Genomic DNA, 16,934 nt, shown 5'->3' with positions numbered 1-16,934 from the left:
TGAGCCATTTCATCATAAGCCAGCAAGGGAGGTGAGGAGAAGTTATCCTTCCTTGCACAGTCTCTGTTGTCTCCCAGTCTCAGTGATTAATCAGGGGGCAAAGGTGGGGGGGAGCCCAGGCCCACCCTCTACTCCAGGCTCCAGCCCAGGGACCCTAATAGTATCAGCTATGGTAGCTGACCTTTTAGAAACATAACATGTACAATTCCCTGGGCTACTTCCCCCACAGCAGCCCTCACTTCCTCAAGCTCCACTTCACCCTTACCTCAGGGCCTCCTTCCTTGTGCCTGATATGGTGTGTACTACTCAGCCTCTCCAACAGCACAACTTCCTCCCACAGCTCCTGACATGCACACCCACCTGACTGGCTGGGAGGCTTTTAACTAGTTTCAGCCAGCCCCTGATTGGCTTCAGGTGTCCCAATCAACCTAGCCTTCTCCCTGCCGTCTGGAAAGTTCTTAATTGGCCCCAGGTGTCTTAATTGACCTGGAGCAGCTTCCATTTCACTTAACCTGGTACCAGGGATTTGTTTAGCCTGGAGCTAATATATCTATCTCCCACTACTTTTCTATAGCCAGCTGGCCTTGCCCCGTCACAGTATATAAACATGTCTTGTCTGACAGAAAACCTGTTTTTCACCTTTGCTAGTGACCAGTCCCTAAATACAGACCTTAAGAATATAATTTTCAGTGTATAGACATAACTCCTTACACAACATCTTTACATGTGTTTTGCGATGATATTGATGGCCATTGTGACACCGACATTTATTTGAGACTTCACACAACACTCTTTGGTGAATTAGAATGTACATACCCACACCCAGAAGATCCCTGTAACTCATGTGCGTTCCCCTTGGTGCCCCTTGCCAATTGGCACTAAGAGGTTACTGAGCCACAGATTTAGCAGCAGATAAGCTCCCACAACATTTGAAAGGCATCTCTCATTCTTATGATCTGTACACTTTAACTACAGGGGCAATAAAATAAACACACAAACTCCAGCATTAATACAACAGATCTACATATAAGATCACACAGTAAGCTCACCTCTCCGTAGTAAAACTACATGTAAACATCTGTGAAGCAGATTCCTCACAGCAGTACAACACACAAATCAACTTATAAGGGAACCTTAGAAGGTTCAGAGATTAGATGCTTACCTAAAATATCTGAATCAGTGGAGGACCCCTCCATGTCAAACATCCCTCTGTTTTTATACAGTTCAATTCCCTCCAACAAGCTGTATGACAGAACAGTTCTGGGAGAGGAGCTGGATTCTATTCTTGATACACAACATCTCCTCATCAACAAAATTAACTAATCACGCCAATTACTCCCTGACAACCACTCATCATGAGATGTCAACACCTACCTTGTGTTGTCTTCTTGCTAGGAAGGATCAGTGACCTGTTTTCTCTCTCAGGCATCTTTGGTAGATTGCCTGTTCTCCCTTTCCAATGTATTCGGGGCATCATCAGTTAGGACCACTGACCCTTCAAACTCTAGATGGTATTTGGTGAGGAATCGTAAGCGGCCTTCCCCCCACCATTGCACCATATAACAACCAGAGTCACTCTCTCCTGCTGGTACTAACACCTACTTTTTGGACTGTCTCAGAGAAAGGATACAGAACACATCCACATCCTGTGGAAATATTATTCAAGATAGCTTCTACTAACCATCTTGAGCTGGCTCTGCCAATCAGTGAATCAGAATCAATCCCTTGTGGATTATGTGACAAGAACCACTTCTGTGTGACTAAACCAATCAAACAACAACCCATCTCAAAATTGGAAAAGGGAAATAAAAAAAATTGCAGTGATATTTTTCCCGTCATCTTAACGCAATCAACAACAACAAAAATCACATGAAATTGTGTTGAAAGTCTTACAAATGTTGACAAACTGCTCTAATTTTGTGATTATGAAAACAGGCAATATTTTTGACCACCTCTAAGAGTGAACACCCTTTCTGAACTTATTTCAGTGGCTGACAGGGAAACAGAATGAAAGGCATACTTATATTTTATGCTTAAATCTGGTGAGTGTCAAGTTCACTACCCAAATTGATATTGAGTGCCATCTAACATCAGATAAATACAATGCCAGGGGTTCTTATATCTGTGGGCTTGAAACTGCGTTTTTGAAATCAGTGTTTTATATTTAGTTATTCTTGACTTTTCAGCCTTTTGAAAACAAAATTGCAAATTTATGGCAACAATGGGGGATTCCACCATCAAGCAGTAGGATGAAAGAGAAGAGGTCTTCATATTCTACATTCATATGGCCCTTGCATAGTTAGAGCATGTAACCTCAGTGACCTGCAACTTCAAATAAGAAAAGTCAAAGCTTATTCTTTCAGTTTTGAGCTCTAAGTACTTTGAAACTACAATGAAGTCAGTTCTGAGCATCTGGTCTTTTTAACCCCCTTACACTCAAAGGTCATTTGATCTTGTAGAAGGTCAAGCTTCATTCATTTTCGTACTTGTTAGGACCAGGAGTCAGGTTGTCATATGGAAATCTACTACCGTGTTTTAGGATCACTCCCAGTACTTACAGTTTTATGTGGATAATGTAGAATAAAAATAAGAATAATTCCAACAACCATTTGTATGATGCTTCTTATGACTAATGAGCAGTATGATAAGTGATTCCAACTACATATTACAATGCATGTGGCTCATCCAGTCTTATACCATGTCTTTGTTTTGTTTTCTTTTGGTTGATGCTATTATTATTATTTTGGAATTCAGTTAGGTTGTAGAGGTAACAGGAATGTCATCTTTGTCATGTTGATTTTTGCTTTCTGAGTTAAGACTATTTAAAAATAAAAGACACTACAAAATATACCACCATTGGACAAATACATTGATTCTAAAACCAGTAATTGATAATTGTGGCATGATCTTGCTCCCATTGATATCAATAGCAAAGCACCTAAGGTCAGATCTTCCGCTGGTTTAATTCACCAGATCTGGCCACGATTCATTAAGCTGGTGCTGGACCAGCAAACTAATGTGCTTAAAAAAACATAGGGCCAATTTTGCTCTCAGTTACATCGGTTCATCTCCCACTACAGGAACAGCACCGGACTATATGAGAGCAGAATCTGGTTAATGGCATGTGACATTTTCTGAAAATTGCTTTTTTTCAGCAATTGCTTCATGGACAATAGAGAAGTATGTTTACATCTTTGCTTCTGTACTTACTTTGCATTCACCGCTGGCATAAAATACTTCCTTTTATAAACTACGACAAGGTGGTTCACTAGTATTTTCATCTAGAGCAGTGGTTCCCAAACTTGTTCTGCCGCTTGTGCAGGGAAAGCCCCTGGCGGGCCGGGCTGGTTTGTTTACCTGCCGCGTCTGCAGATTCGGTCGATCACGGCTCCCAGTAGCCAATGGGAGCTGCTGGAAGAGGCATCTGGTGAACCACTGCCACTGGGAGCCGCAATCGGCCGAATCTGCGGACGCGTCAGGTAAACAAACCGGCCTGGCCCTCCAGGGGCTTTCCCTGCACAAGCGGCGGAACAAGTTTGGGAACCACTGATCTGGAGAGCTCTGTCCAAAGTCAGTTAGGACACAAGTGCAATGATAATAATACTCTGGACTGAAATGAATCTTCACCCTATTCCCAAGCGGGAATATGTTCGGGACACAAAACCATCACACGCTTGGACACAATTGGTAATCTCTACTCAGAAGATACAGACCTTGGGTGAAATCCTGGTCCCATTGAAATCAATTTTAAAGCTCTCATTTTGTTAAATGGGGCCAGGATTTCACTCTTGGAATCCAAACCTGCTCCCTTTGAAGACAGTGAAGACAGTGAGGGGTTTTCTTTGATTCTTTGGAATACATTCAAACTTTTCATAGTACAGGTGTTGCAATATCAAGATTGAGATGTATTGGCAGATGGGTCTGGAGAAACCTACACAGAGCCTGCCTTTACTATTCCTGTCTCCGTTCTAGACTATTTTATCAGACCTTTGCTTTGATAGACACAAATTATCCACAAATATTTTTTACATGTTAAAAAGAAAAAAAAATCAGCGACACCTAATGTCACTCTGGTAAGGTATATAGCTGTGCTGCTCTTAAATATCTTCTTGGCTGTACTGGAAATTATGAACCTTTCTTTCAGTCTAAACATTATGCTTTCCTGGACCAAAATTCCCAGTTTTATATAGTTATACCAAATTTTATATGAACGTTCTGTGCAGAGAGGAGCCCACGTCTGAAAGTTCAGACCCAGATCCAAATTTCCCAAAATTCAGTGGAATCTGGTTCTGTGATTTTGGTTGGCCCTATGCTCATGCCAGGGACCAGCTGCAAATTTCCAGTATCCAAAATTCCCCTAATCCAAAATTCCTCAAAGTTGCCACTCTAGCTATCCTTGAAACAATAAACATGTTCTTCCACTTAAATGGTGTGACGTTATCTGATTAAAATATGACCATGTAGAACATTGTTGCTACCACTGGTATATAATTGCAACAAATCTTGTACAACGTATGTCAAGTAAGGTGTCTACAGAAAGCTTATGAAAGGGGAACATATGTGGGGGAGGCAGGGACTATTGCTGCACACAGGTGAGCTGCATAGAGGCCAGGGCAGAAGCCGCAGGCTTGGAGAAGACCTTCTCTTGATTCCCTGCTCACCCTCAGCAGTGAGATATCTTCCATTATGTGGGAACAGGAATTATTATCAGCCCCCCCCCCCCCCCCCGCCTACAGTGCTGGCTTTCCCCAAGAGCCACATGCCCAGTGTACAGCAGGGTCCGAGAGGAGTGATTTACCCTGCCTCTGCAGCTACTCACCATTTTGGGGGTCTTGTGGCTCATGTGTGCTTGCCTGGGATCAGCCAGTTAGTGACAGATGTGTGAATACCGGCTGTGTTTTAAAGCATTGAATCAGTGTTGTCTGTGTTACAAACAATACTGCTTCTGTAAAATGTTGCATTTAAACTTCACAAAGATGACCTTGGGAGGCCAGCCTCCCTCTTTGTTATCAGCGGCAGAATGGCTGCACAGAATCAGAAAGCAGCCAAGAAGGGCTGGGGACTTTCTGCGTGAGGTTATGATGCACTCTGCGGCCGAAAAACAGGAGTGGAAGGAGTGGCCGGACGGCGAGAAGAGGGACCGAAAGGAGAATGCGGCACGCCAGAAAGAAGCCACAGAGCGGCTCTTAAACGTTATGGAGTACCAGGCAAACACACTCCAGGCACTACTAGCACTGCAAACTGAGCAGCTCCGCTCCCGCCCTAGCCTGTAGCCGCTGTCGCAAAACTCTTTCCCATGTGTCCCCCAGACACCACCAACACACTCTGATCAACCTCCAGGCTCCAGCCTGTACCCACTGCATTCCACTCCTGCCCCATCATAGTCCAGCACTGCAGACTCCCACTACCCACTGCACTCAAAACCCATCCCTCTGCAGTTTGGCCCTGCCGAAGTACAGCACCCACTGCTTTGTACTCCAAAGGAGAAGGTTGGGTATGATCGCTGGACATACACAAATATTTAGCCGTCGCAGGACCCCTCCTCCTCCTTGGACCTTCCCTTCCTCATTCCCCCTCCCTGCTGATGTATTTATTCGTTTGACTCTCTCCTCCGGTTGTTGTCTTTTAATAAAAGAATTGTGCTGGTTTGAAAGCAATCTTTATTCTATTAAGTGAAAGCAAAAAGAGCACTGCAAAGCAACATACAATTATGTTAAGCCCCCTTCTTGCATCATGTGCACCAATCACCTCCTAGCATTACAAGCACTGCAATCCCAAGCATAACAACAAATATTAGTGGCTTTCAGCTTCAAATTGCTGCCTCAAGGCATCCCTGATCCTTATGGCCCCGCACTGTGCCCCTCTAATAGCCCTGGTCTCTGGCTGTTCAAACTCAGCCTCCAGGTGCTGAGCCTCTGCGGTCCAGCCCTGAGTGAAGCTTTCACCCTTCCCATCACAAATATTATGGAGCATACAACACACAGCTATAAGCATAGGAATATTGTCATCGGCCAGGTCCAGCTTCCCATAGAGCAGTGGTTCCCAAACTTATTCCACCACTTGTGCAGGGAAAGCCCCTGGTGGGCCAGGCCGGTTTATTTACCTGCCGCGTCCGCAGGTTCAGCCGATTGCGGCTCCCATTGGCCGCGGTTCGCTGCTCCAGGCCAATAGGAGCTGCTGGAAGCAGTGCAGTCCAACAGACATACTGGCCGCCGCTTCCAGCAGCTCCCATTGGCCTGGAGCAGCGAACCGCAGCCACTGGCAGCCGTGATCGACCAAACCTGCAGACACGGCAGGTAAACAAACCGGTGCGACCCACCAGGGGCTTTCCCTGCACAAGCGGCAGAACAAGTTTGGGAACCACTGCCACAGAGGTATCGCCAGTGGGCTTTTAAATGGCCAAATGCACACTCCACTGTCATTGTGCACTTGCTCAGCCTGTTGTTGAACCGCTCCTTGCTGCTGTAAAGTTGCCCATGTACGGCTTCATACGCCCCAGCATTAAGGGGTTGGCGGGGTCTCCCAGGATCACAATGGCATTTAACTTCCCCTACAGTGATCTCCTGGTCCAGGAAGAAAGTCCCTGCTTGCAGCTTCTTGAACAAGCCAGTGTTCCGAAAGATGCGTGCGTCATTCACCTTTCCAGACCAGCCTGCGTTAATGTCTGTGAAACACCCATGGTGATCCACAAGTGCCTGGAGAACCATTGAGAAATACCCCTTGCAATTAATGTACTCGGTGGCTAGGTGGTCTGGTGCCAGAATTGGAATGTGTGTGCCATCTATCGCCCCTCCGCAGTTAGGGAAGCCCATTTGTGCAAAGCCATCCACACACTTTGCCCACTGTCTTTTGAAGCAGGATGCAGTTAATGGCCCTGCACACTTCCATCAACACGAGTCCAACGGTCAACTTTCCCACTCCAAACTGGTTAGCAACCAATCAGTAGCAGTCTGGAGTAGCCAGCTTCCACAGTGCAATTGCCACGGGCTTCTCCAACGACAGGGCAGTTCTCCTTCTCGAGTCCTTGTGCTGCAGGGCTGGGGCGAGCTCATCACACAGTCCCATGAATGTGGCTTTAGAATCATAGAATCATAGAATATCAGGGTTGGAAGGGACCTCAGGAGGTCATCTAGTCCAACCCCCTGCTCAAAAGCAGGACCAATCCCCAATTAAATCATCCCACCCAGGGCTTTGTCAAGCCTGACCTTAAAAACTTCTAAGGAAGGAGATTCCACCACCTCCCTAGGCAACACATTCCAGCGTTTCACCACCCTCCTAGTGAAAAAGTTTTTCCTAATATCCAACCTAAACCTCCCCCACTGCAACTTGAGACCATTACTCCTTGTCCTGTCCTCTTCTACCACTGAGAATAGTCTAGAACCATCCTCTCTGGAACCACCTCTCAGGTAGTTGAAAGCAGCTATCAAATCCCCCCTCATTCTTCTCTTCTGCAGACTAAACAATCCCAGTTCCCTCAGCCTCTCCTCATAAGTCATGTGTTCCAGACCCCTAATCATTTTTGTTGCCCTTCGCTGGACTCTTTCCAATTTATCCACATCCTTCTTGAAGTGTGGGGCCCAAAACTGGACACAGTACTCCAGATGAGGCCTCACCAATGTCGAATAGAGGGGGATGATCACGTCCCTCGATCTGCTCGCTATGCCCCTACTTATACATCCCAAAATGCCATTGGCCTTCTTGGCAACAAGGGCACACTGCTGACTCATATCCAGCTTCTCGTCCACTGTCACCCCTAGGTCCTTTTCTGCAGAACTGCTGCCTAGCCATTCGGTCCCTAGTCTGTAGCTGTGCATTGGGTTCTTCCGTCCTAAGTGCAGGACCCTGCACTTATCCTTATTGAACCTCATCAGATTTCTTTTGGCCCAATCCTCCAATTTGTCCAGGTCCCTCTGTATCCTATCCCTGCCCTCCAGTGTATCTACCACTCCTCCCAGTTTAGTATCATCCGCAAATTTGCTGAGAGTGCAATCCACACCATCCTCCAGATCATTTATGAAGATATTGAACAAAACCGGCCCCAGGACCGACCCCTGGGGCACTCCACTTGACACCGGCTGCCAACTAGACATGGAGCCATTGATCACTGCCCGTTGAGCCCAACAATCTAGCCAACTTTCTACCCACCTTATAGTGCATTCATCCAGCCTGTACTTCTTTAACTTGCTGACAAGAATACTGTGGGAGACCGTGTCAAAAGCTTTGCTAAAGTCAAGAAACAATACATCCACTGCTTTCCCTTCATCCACAGAACCAGTAATCTCATCATAGAAGGCGATTAGATTAGTCAGGCATGACCTTCCCTTGGTGAATCCATGCTGGCTGTTCCTGATCACTTTCCTCTCATGTAAGTGCTTCAGAATTGATTCTTTGAGGACCTGCTCCATGATTTTTCCAGGGACTGAAGTGAGGCTGACTGGCCTGTAGTTCCCAGGATCTTCCTTCTTCCCTTTTTTAAAGATTGGCACTATATTAGACTTTTTCCAGTCATCCGGGACTTCCCCCATTCACCACGAGTTTTCAAAGATAATGGCCAATGGCTCTGCAATCACAGCCGCCAGTTCCTTTAGCACTCTCGGATGCAACTCGTCCGGCCCCATGGACTTGTGCATGTCCAGCTTTTCTAAATAGTCCCTAACCACCTCTTTCTCCACAGAGGGCTGGCCATCTATTCCCCATGTTGTGTTGCCCAGCGCAGCAGTCTGGGAGCTGACCTTGTTAGTGAAGACCGAGGCAAAAAAAGCATTGAGTACATTAGCTTTTTCCACATCCTCTGTCACTAGGTTGCCTCCCTCATTCATTAAGGGGCCCACACTTTCCTTGGCTTTCTTCTTGTTGCCAACATACCTGAAGAAACCTCTCTTGTTACTCTTAACATCTCTCGCTAGCTGCAGCTCCAGGTGCGATTTGGCCCTCCTGATTTCATTCCTACATGCCCGAGGAATATTTTTATACTCTTCCCTGTTCATATGTCCAACCTTCCACTTCTTGTAAGCTTCTTTTTTATGTTTAAGATCCGCTAGGATTTCACCGTTAAGCCAAGCTGGTCGCCTGCCATATTTACTATTCTTTCGACACATCGGGATGGTTTGTCCCTGTAACCTCAACAGGGATTCCTTGAAATACAGCCAGCTCTCCTGGACTCCTTTCCCCTTCATGTTAGTCCCCCAGGGGATCCTACCCATCCGTTCCCTGAGGGAGTCAAAGTCTGCTTTCCTGAAGTCCAGGGTCCGTATCCTGCTGCTTACCTTTCTTCCCTGTGTCAGGATCCTGACCTCAACCAACTCATGGTCACTGCCTCCCAGATTCCCATCCACTTTTGCTTCTCCCACTAATTCTTCCCGGTTTGTGAGCAGCAGGTCAAGAAAAGCTCCCCCCCTAGTTGGCTCCTCACCAGGAAATTGTCCCCTACGCTTTCCAAAAATTTCCTGGATTGTCTATGCACCGCTGTAGTGCTCTCCCAGCAGATATCAGGAAAATTAAAGTCACCCATGAGAACCAGGGCGTGCGATCTAGTAGCTTCCGCGAGCTGCCAGAAGAAAGCCTCATCCACCTCATCCCCCTGGTCCGGTGGTCTATAGCAGACTCCCACCACTACATCACTCTTGCTGCTCACACTTCTAAACTTAATCCAGAGTAAATTTACTCATGCGAAAGTTCTGCAGCCACTGCTCATCATCCCAGATGTGCATGATGATGGGATCCCCCCACTCAGTGCTTGTTTCCCGAGCCCAAAAGCAGCGTTCCACTGTGGTCAGCACCTCCATGAATGCCACAAGCAATCTCATGTCGTAGCTACTACGCGTGGCGAGATCAGTGTCGCACTCCTCTTGCCTTTGTAGTTTAAGGAAGAACTCCACTGCCACTTGTGACATGTTGGTCAGAGCAAGCAGCATACTGGTCAGCAGTTCGGGATCCATTCCTGCAGCCCGAAGAGGCAGGGCACGCAGTACACAAACCGTTGAAAAATGGCGCAAAATGTGGATGGAAGCACAGGGATTGCTGGGATGCGAAGCAATGCATCAAGGGGCATTGGGACAGGAGTCAGGATGCCCTGCGACCCCCTCTGCCTTCCCACAATTCTTAGTGGCAAAAGAGAAAGAGGGGCTCTGTGGGATAGCTGTCCAGAGTGCACCACTCTGAATACAGCTGCATGTGCCACAACTATGAACACGCTATTGTGCAGGCAGCTGACAGTCATCAGTTTCCCTTCAGCGCTCTCTGAGCAGTGCTGTAACTGCCGGTGCTGTAACTTTGCCCATGTAGACGTGCCCTTATAATTCAGCTGAACACGAAACAAATCCTCGATAACACTTAGCATGTGCTTAACTAACTCATTGAAATCAGTGAGACTCCTTACTGTAGTAAAGTTAAACAGATGTGTAAGTGTTGATAGAGTAAGGCCCCTGGTCTTTTAAAATAGCTTAAAATGACATCTTGCCATCGATCTTCCTCTGATTCCAGTGGGGAGTCCCAGGCAGGTGAATGGCATGGTGTGGCTCTAAATAAGGTCATGTATGCAGAAACAATTTCAAGTATGTTAGACTATGTAGATTGTAGACCACTTGATCTACAATCCACTCTGCCATACTTAGGTACTGTAATCACACAGGCCTTAACCTGGTTGTACTGAAACCAGTGGCAAAATTTTCATTTGTTACACTGGTTCTTTATCAAAAGCCACACGAGATAGGACAATCTAAACAAAGCACTGAAGAGGATGTTAAGGATAGAATGAAAGTCTTTATTTTGCATGTCCTTGCTTTGATCACATTAAATGGAACCCTGGATAATATTGTACCCTTTTTATGGTAGTATTTTATTCCTGTTATTACAGTGTAACTAACATAGATTATTATAGCATCAACATCCTATTGACTTCTTTGGGGATGTTTTAATAGCAATAGGATAGCAATTTCCTTATTGCAACATCTTCACAATAAAAATTGACATTATCAATAGTAAAAAAAATTCTAAAAAGAAAATAGCTAGCAATGGGAAAAACCTGATTCACAAATTAAAAACAGCCATTTTAAAACTGTTAAAAATTGAAAAGAAAATGAAAATCACTCAAATATTCAAGGGCTTATGCCCTGAGAAATTGATTTTTATTAAAATTAATCCCATTGTTCTACATGTCCAAGCATACTTGAAACTCTCCAGTTTAAACATGCTTGCTACTACTTTATGCCATTTTTTCCAACAGAAATTTGCATCCAGGTTTATTATCAAGTTCCAGCCTGATGTGATATGAAATGGCTGCAACAAGATGTTTGACCCCTTTAAATGGAAGTTAGTTAGCATGGTAAATCTCATGGGTGCATGGTACCCTAAGTTGTCCGTAACTAAAGTTATGACACATACCTGCACAATATATTACTGCCTGATTCATAACTAATACGAGAATAGAGGTGTCAAGCTGTCCTGCAGTAGCTCAAGAGCATGAATGCCAGCCTTAGGGCTGACTGTTAAGAACAAGGCTCAAACCCCAGATTGGCTGTGAGCTCTATATTTAGATTTCACTAAAACAAGTATCAAGTGTAAACGCCACTGGTACTATAACAGCCTTAGCATGATGGTCCCCTTGGATACACCCTGCCTTGCCACCCAGGTGAGCATATCTTTGTGATGGATGGTCCATTACACCACAAATCACAGCAATATTCAGGTTGCTCCCAGTCCCAAAGGATCAGTCACTTATCCCAGGTCAATTTCACCTTAGATCTCACACCAAAGATAATGCTTGTATCCAATCCTATAATAAACTATCTACAGATTTATTAAATAGGAAAAGGAAATGAAGTTACTTACAAGGTTAACACAGGTTTCAGAGTAAACATACTCACACATATGAGTTCCAATCTTAAGTTTCAAAAGGTAATAGAAGCTTCTAGAATAAACAAACTCTATATGTCCTTTGGGGCTAACCCAGGCTAAGCACTGCTGTTCTCTTGCTTATGCCTAGAAAACCTTGCCCCATAGGATATATCTACACAGTAGTTAGACACCTGCAGCTGGCCTGGGTCAGTGGGCTCAGGCTAGCCGGGCTAGGGTTGCAGGGCTATACAATTGCTGTGTAGACTTTGGGGCTCAGACTGAAGCTGAAGCCAAGTTCTGGGACCCTGCAAGGAGGGAAGGCACCAGAGCCCAGGTTCAGCCCAAGTCTGAACATCTATACAGCAATTTTTATCCCCACAATCTGATCCCCGCAAGCCTGAATCAGCTGACCTGGGCCTGCAGCAGCCATGCTGAGGGTCTTTTATTCAAGTGTAGATATATCCTCAGAGTCCAAGCAGCATAGAGAAATAATTCCTCCTTTTTAGGGTTTTTTATTCCCTTCCCCACTTGGCTTTGAGCTGCAAACTCAGCTGATGGGAGGAATTCACTTGCAAGACTCACCTTTGTGGGTGGAGGGGAGAGTAAACAATAAAGTCTTTTGTCCTGTTTAACATTCCACTCTAGTCTGTCTGTTGTCAATGGGCCTTGCTTGTCAAGCAGGACAGAATACCTTCTGTTGGAGACCAGCATTTCACACTGGTTAATATCTTTCTCCTGTCTAGTGATTTACTAGTAATAAAGGCTTACAATGCAAATATTCAGATATATCTTACAATACAGCATACGGATGTTATAGGTGAGATTAATGCAGGCAGCAACTCACAAGCATTCCATAGAGTCTAAACACTAAACACATTCTTATAACTCTAATACCTATGTTTACGATATTAACACACAAGTGAGCCAGACTGATTTCAGCTATGTGTTTGTCAGGATTCAGCTGAGGCATGGGGACCTTGGCATGCACAGACACCTGGCCCACCAGTGTCACAGGAGTAATCTCTTTAGCTGCTTCTTGATTGCCATCATCGCAAGAATTAACGTATCAAGTTCAGATTCCTTTTTACTGAGAAATACATTAATATTTATCATTTCCACCTTTCACATTGTAGAATTTGAAAGAAATAGATAGATAGATAGATTAGATAGATAATGAACATCTTTGAGTTAAATTCAATAGTATAGTTAATATTGTCCCGATTTCCAACTAGTGAGGAGTCATTTCAATGAGAGGACACAGAAATAATCAGTGGTGCTGGAACATTTTTAATAGTGGGGGTGCTGAAAGCCAGCCCCCTTACTCTTGTCTGCATTCCCCCTCCCCCAAGTGGGGGCTGGGAGCAGAGCAGTGTCTCCGGGAGGGGGGGACCCAGACAGGGGTAAGGGGGCCAAGGCTGGGGCTGGCAGCCGGGACCCCGGCGCAGGGCTGGCAGCCAGGACCCGGGTAAAAGCTGGGGATGCTGCAGCACCCCCTCGTACTCCTAGGTCCCGCACCTATGAGAATAGTAATAAAAAATCATACTAACCTGCTATATTTGCAATGTGCACAATTCATGAGGTTTTGAAAAGAGAAGGATATCAAATATGAAAAGCAGAATAGCTGAATCAGGCTGAACGACAGCTCATCAGAAAAACCATGATGCATTACTGGGGAGGTACAGAGTTTGTGGGGAAGCCTCTACCCACATGTGCCTGATGTTCTCAGCATTTGGCCAGAATTTTCGCAAAGAAAGAATAAATGTAGATGTTTAAGGCCAGATGGGACCACTATGATCACCTAGTCTCATCTCCTGTGTAACACAGGCCATAGAATTTCACCAAGTGATTCCTCCTTCAAGCCCAGTCACTTGTGGATGAACTCAAATAATTGTCTATGCTCATTTGGGAGGGAGGAAGGAAAGGCAAGCCCTAGAAATAAATTTACTGTTGTTTAAGATTAATAACTGCTCACCCATAGACCCTCAACAATCTACCACAATGGAAAAAGCTGGAGATGCTTCTCAAAAGCAAATATAGGGTTTTCTGAACATCAAAAACAGTACATTTATGGTCTCACTCAGACATATAAAATTAATGTGCTGTATTTAGCTTTTAAGTATCAGTGGTGTATAAAAGTTGTATTGCTACTATGGCTTCAAGAAAGCTACAAACCTCAGTTTAGGAATCATGAACCCTACATAAAACAGTTATGAAAGGCATTTCTCTTAATCACTTTAGCAAACCCTCCACTGGATATCTCTTCTCTCATTTAAAGACTTGAATATTTTACAGCTGTTGTGTGCACGCTTCCATCCAGATTATCCTTCATTAAATAACTTCTGTAGTAGCTGGGTACAAGCATTTCTGTTATTACACACCAGCTAATTATGTCTCCTCTGTTTTCATTTCATCATTTGAAACAAAGCTTTTAGGGACTCAACCACTCAGTAAGAGGTGTTGCCAGACCACATACATTTCCAGCAAATCCCAGCTGGGCTGCACTAGTGACAAGATTTATAGCACAAAGGAGCTCTTTGCAAAAATATACAATAGATAATACACAAGCTATACGGTGTACACACAGGGACCCCATTTCACTGCACATCAGTCTAGCAGTGCATCAGCTAGATGTGAAAATGTGATGAATACTCATTCCAAGAGCACAGATAAGCTGTGTGCATTATCAGATCCATCAGCATTAATGTTTTCAGATTATCCTGACAGTGTTTCCAAGGTATATTATTATATTAGTGGCAAGAAGGGGAAGAGGTTGCAAATTGCTTCCCTCCTGGGCCTGGATTGTTGCTAGGCTGTGCCTGCTCTTTACATTGCTTAGGAAGCCAAAGGAGCTGACACAGTGATACGATTTTCCCAGAGGGAGGGCCAGGAAAATGACCAGGCACTTGAAGAATCCCCCTGGTGCAAACACTTTCTAAGTATCTGTTTGGCTAAAACCCAGACAAATTTTTATTTCCCTCTCATTTGGTCCCATCTAGGACACATTGAAGAATGATTGTTAGTCACTCAGAAGTGTGCAAAGCACTTCAGACATGTAAGTTGACAGATGCTTCCCCTCCCCCCCCCCCCCAAAGGGTTTACAGTCTCAAGAGACAACAAGGCAAAGGGCAGTTACTAAGGTGGGAGAGAAAGAGATGATATCACATGATAAGATATTTTTAATTTCTTTTCTTTTTCTCATGTACAATTTGTAACCTTTACTTATGGGCCATGATGGGGTTTATAGCTCAGCCTCACTAGGAAAGGGTTAATGTGGGCCTGAGAGGCCAATTAACCCAACTGACTGCACCTGGAGGGTGGGCGAGGCTTAAAGAAAGATGAAGCCTAGCTGGGGAAGAACTGGGGGGGTTAACTATAAAGAAAGGAAGCTCAGATTTGAAGGGGGCTGCAGGGAGAGATGGAAAGAATGCTGCAGTCTTTGTTTTGGTGTTAAAGAGTTGAGAGCCCAGCAGGGTCAAAGAGGAAGCCCTGGGGGACAGTTGGCCCTGGGATCCTCTCCTGAGTAGCTAAGTCTGGAAGGATGCCAGGAGAGACACAGCACACTGAGTGCAGCCACCAAGGTGGAACAAGCTCTGGTGATGAACCCAGGTGACAGAGCAGGCTCTGGACTTCCAAAGAGAGAGAGAGTTGTGGGAAGGGGATCAACTGAGAGACAGAGAGGGGTGAAAGGTCAGTTCTGAGGAGGGCAACAGTGGGTTTGATTGTACTTTTAATTTGGGATTTTGTTGGGGGGATTTCCAGGAGAGAGCCCTTCAAGTCCTATCCCTGAAAGAAGGGTGGACCTAGAGAGGTTGTAGGAAGAAGGCCTGAAAAAGAGGTTATGGTAGAAAGAAATCAGGGGAAGGAGCAGCAAGGAGTCTGACAGAGCAGACATTGGGTGCCAGTTATAGGGTCCCTGGACTGTGTAGTGGAAGGGCCTGGGTTCCCCTACCAGCCCCTGAGGAAGGTGGCAGAAGGCCCCTGTCATAAATATAAAGGGAAGGGTAAACACCTTTAAATCCCTCCTGGCCAGAGGAAAAACACTTTCACCTGTAAAGGGTTAAGAAGCTAGGATAACCTTGCTGGCACCTGACCAAAATGACCAATGAGGAGACAAGATACTTTCAAAGCTGGAGGGGGGGAGAAACAAAGGGTTCTCTCGGTCTGTATGCTTTTTTTTCTTTTGCCAGGACCAGAGCAGGAATGCAGGTCTGAACTCCTGTAAAGGGCTAATAAGCAATCTAGTTAGATTCTGTTTTGTTTAAATGGCTGAAAAAATAAGTTGTGCTGACTGGAATGTATATTCCTGTTTTTGTGTCTTTTTCTAACTTAAGGTTTTGCCTAGAGGGATTCTCTATGTTTTGAATCTGATTACCCTGTAAGGTATTTACCATCCTGATTTTACAGAGGTGATTCTTTTACTTTTTCTTCAATTAAAATTCTTCTTTTAAGAACCTGATTGCTTTTTACTTGTTCTTAAGATCCAAGGGTTTGGGTCTGTGTTCACCTATACAAATTGGTGAGGATTTTTATCAAGCCTTCCTCAGGAAAGGGGGTGTAGGGTTTGGGGGGAAAGACGTTTCTAAGCGGGCTCTTTCCCTGTTATATATTTGTTAGACGCTTGGTGGTGGCAGCAATAAAGTCCAGGGGCAAAAGGTAAAATAGTTTGTACCTTGGGGAAGTTTTAACCTAAGCTGGTAAAAATAGGTTTGGGGGTTTTTCATGCAGGTCCCCACATCTGCACCCTAGAGTTCAGAGTGGGAAAGGAACCTTGACAGCCCCTGAGAAGGGGATAAGGATGATTGAGAGCCCCTCAGAGAAGCAAGTTGAGGCCAAAGGCCCTTTGTAAGGGTATTTGACACTGGCTCTTACCCTGGAGGGTGAGGGATTAAAATGGGACCTGGCCAGGGGGCTGAGACATGAGAAGAGGCAGATCACTGCAGGACTGAGCAGCTCTCAGCAGGAGGCTCTAGAGGGAGAGTGCAGCTACTCCATGCCCAGCCACAAGAGGCATGTCTGTGGTGAGTTCTCTTCTAGTTTGCTCTCATCTTCTTCAATTATTTAAATCACAGGTTTCAGAGTAGCAGCCGTGTTAGTCTGTA

The sequence above is a fragment of the Caretta caretta genome, chromosome 1 (assembly GCF_965140235.1).
Source record: "Caretta caretta isolate rCarCar2 chromosome 1, rCarCar1.hap1, whole genome shotgun sequence".
NCBI classification, from domain to species: Eukaryota; Metazoa; Chordata; order Testudines; family Cheloniidae; genus Caretta; species Caretta caretta.
The sequence above is the reverse complement of the archived record's forward strand: the minus strand, read 5'-3'. Positions refer to the sequence as shown.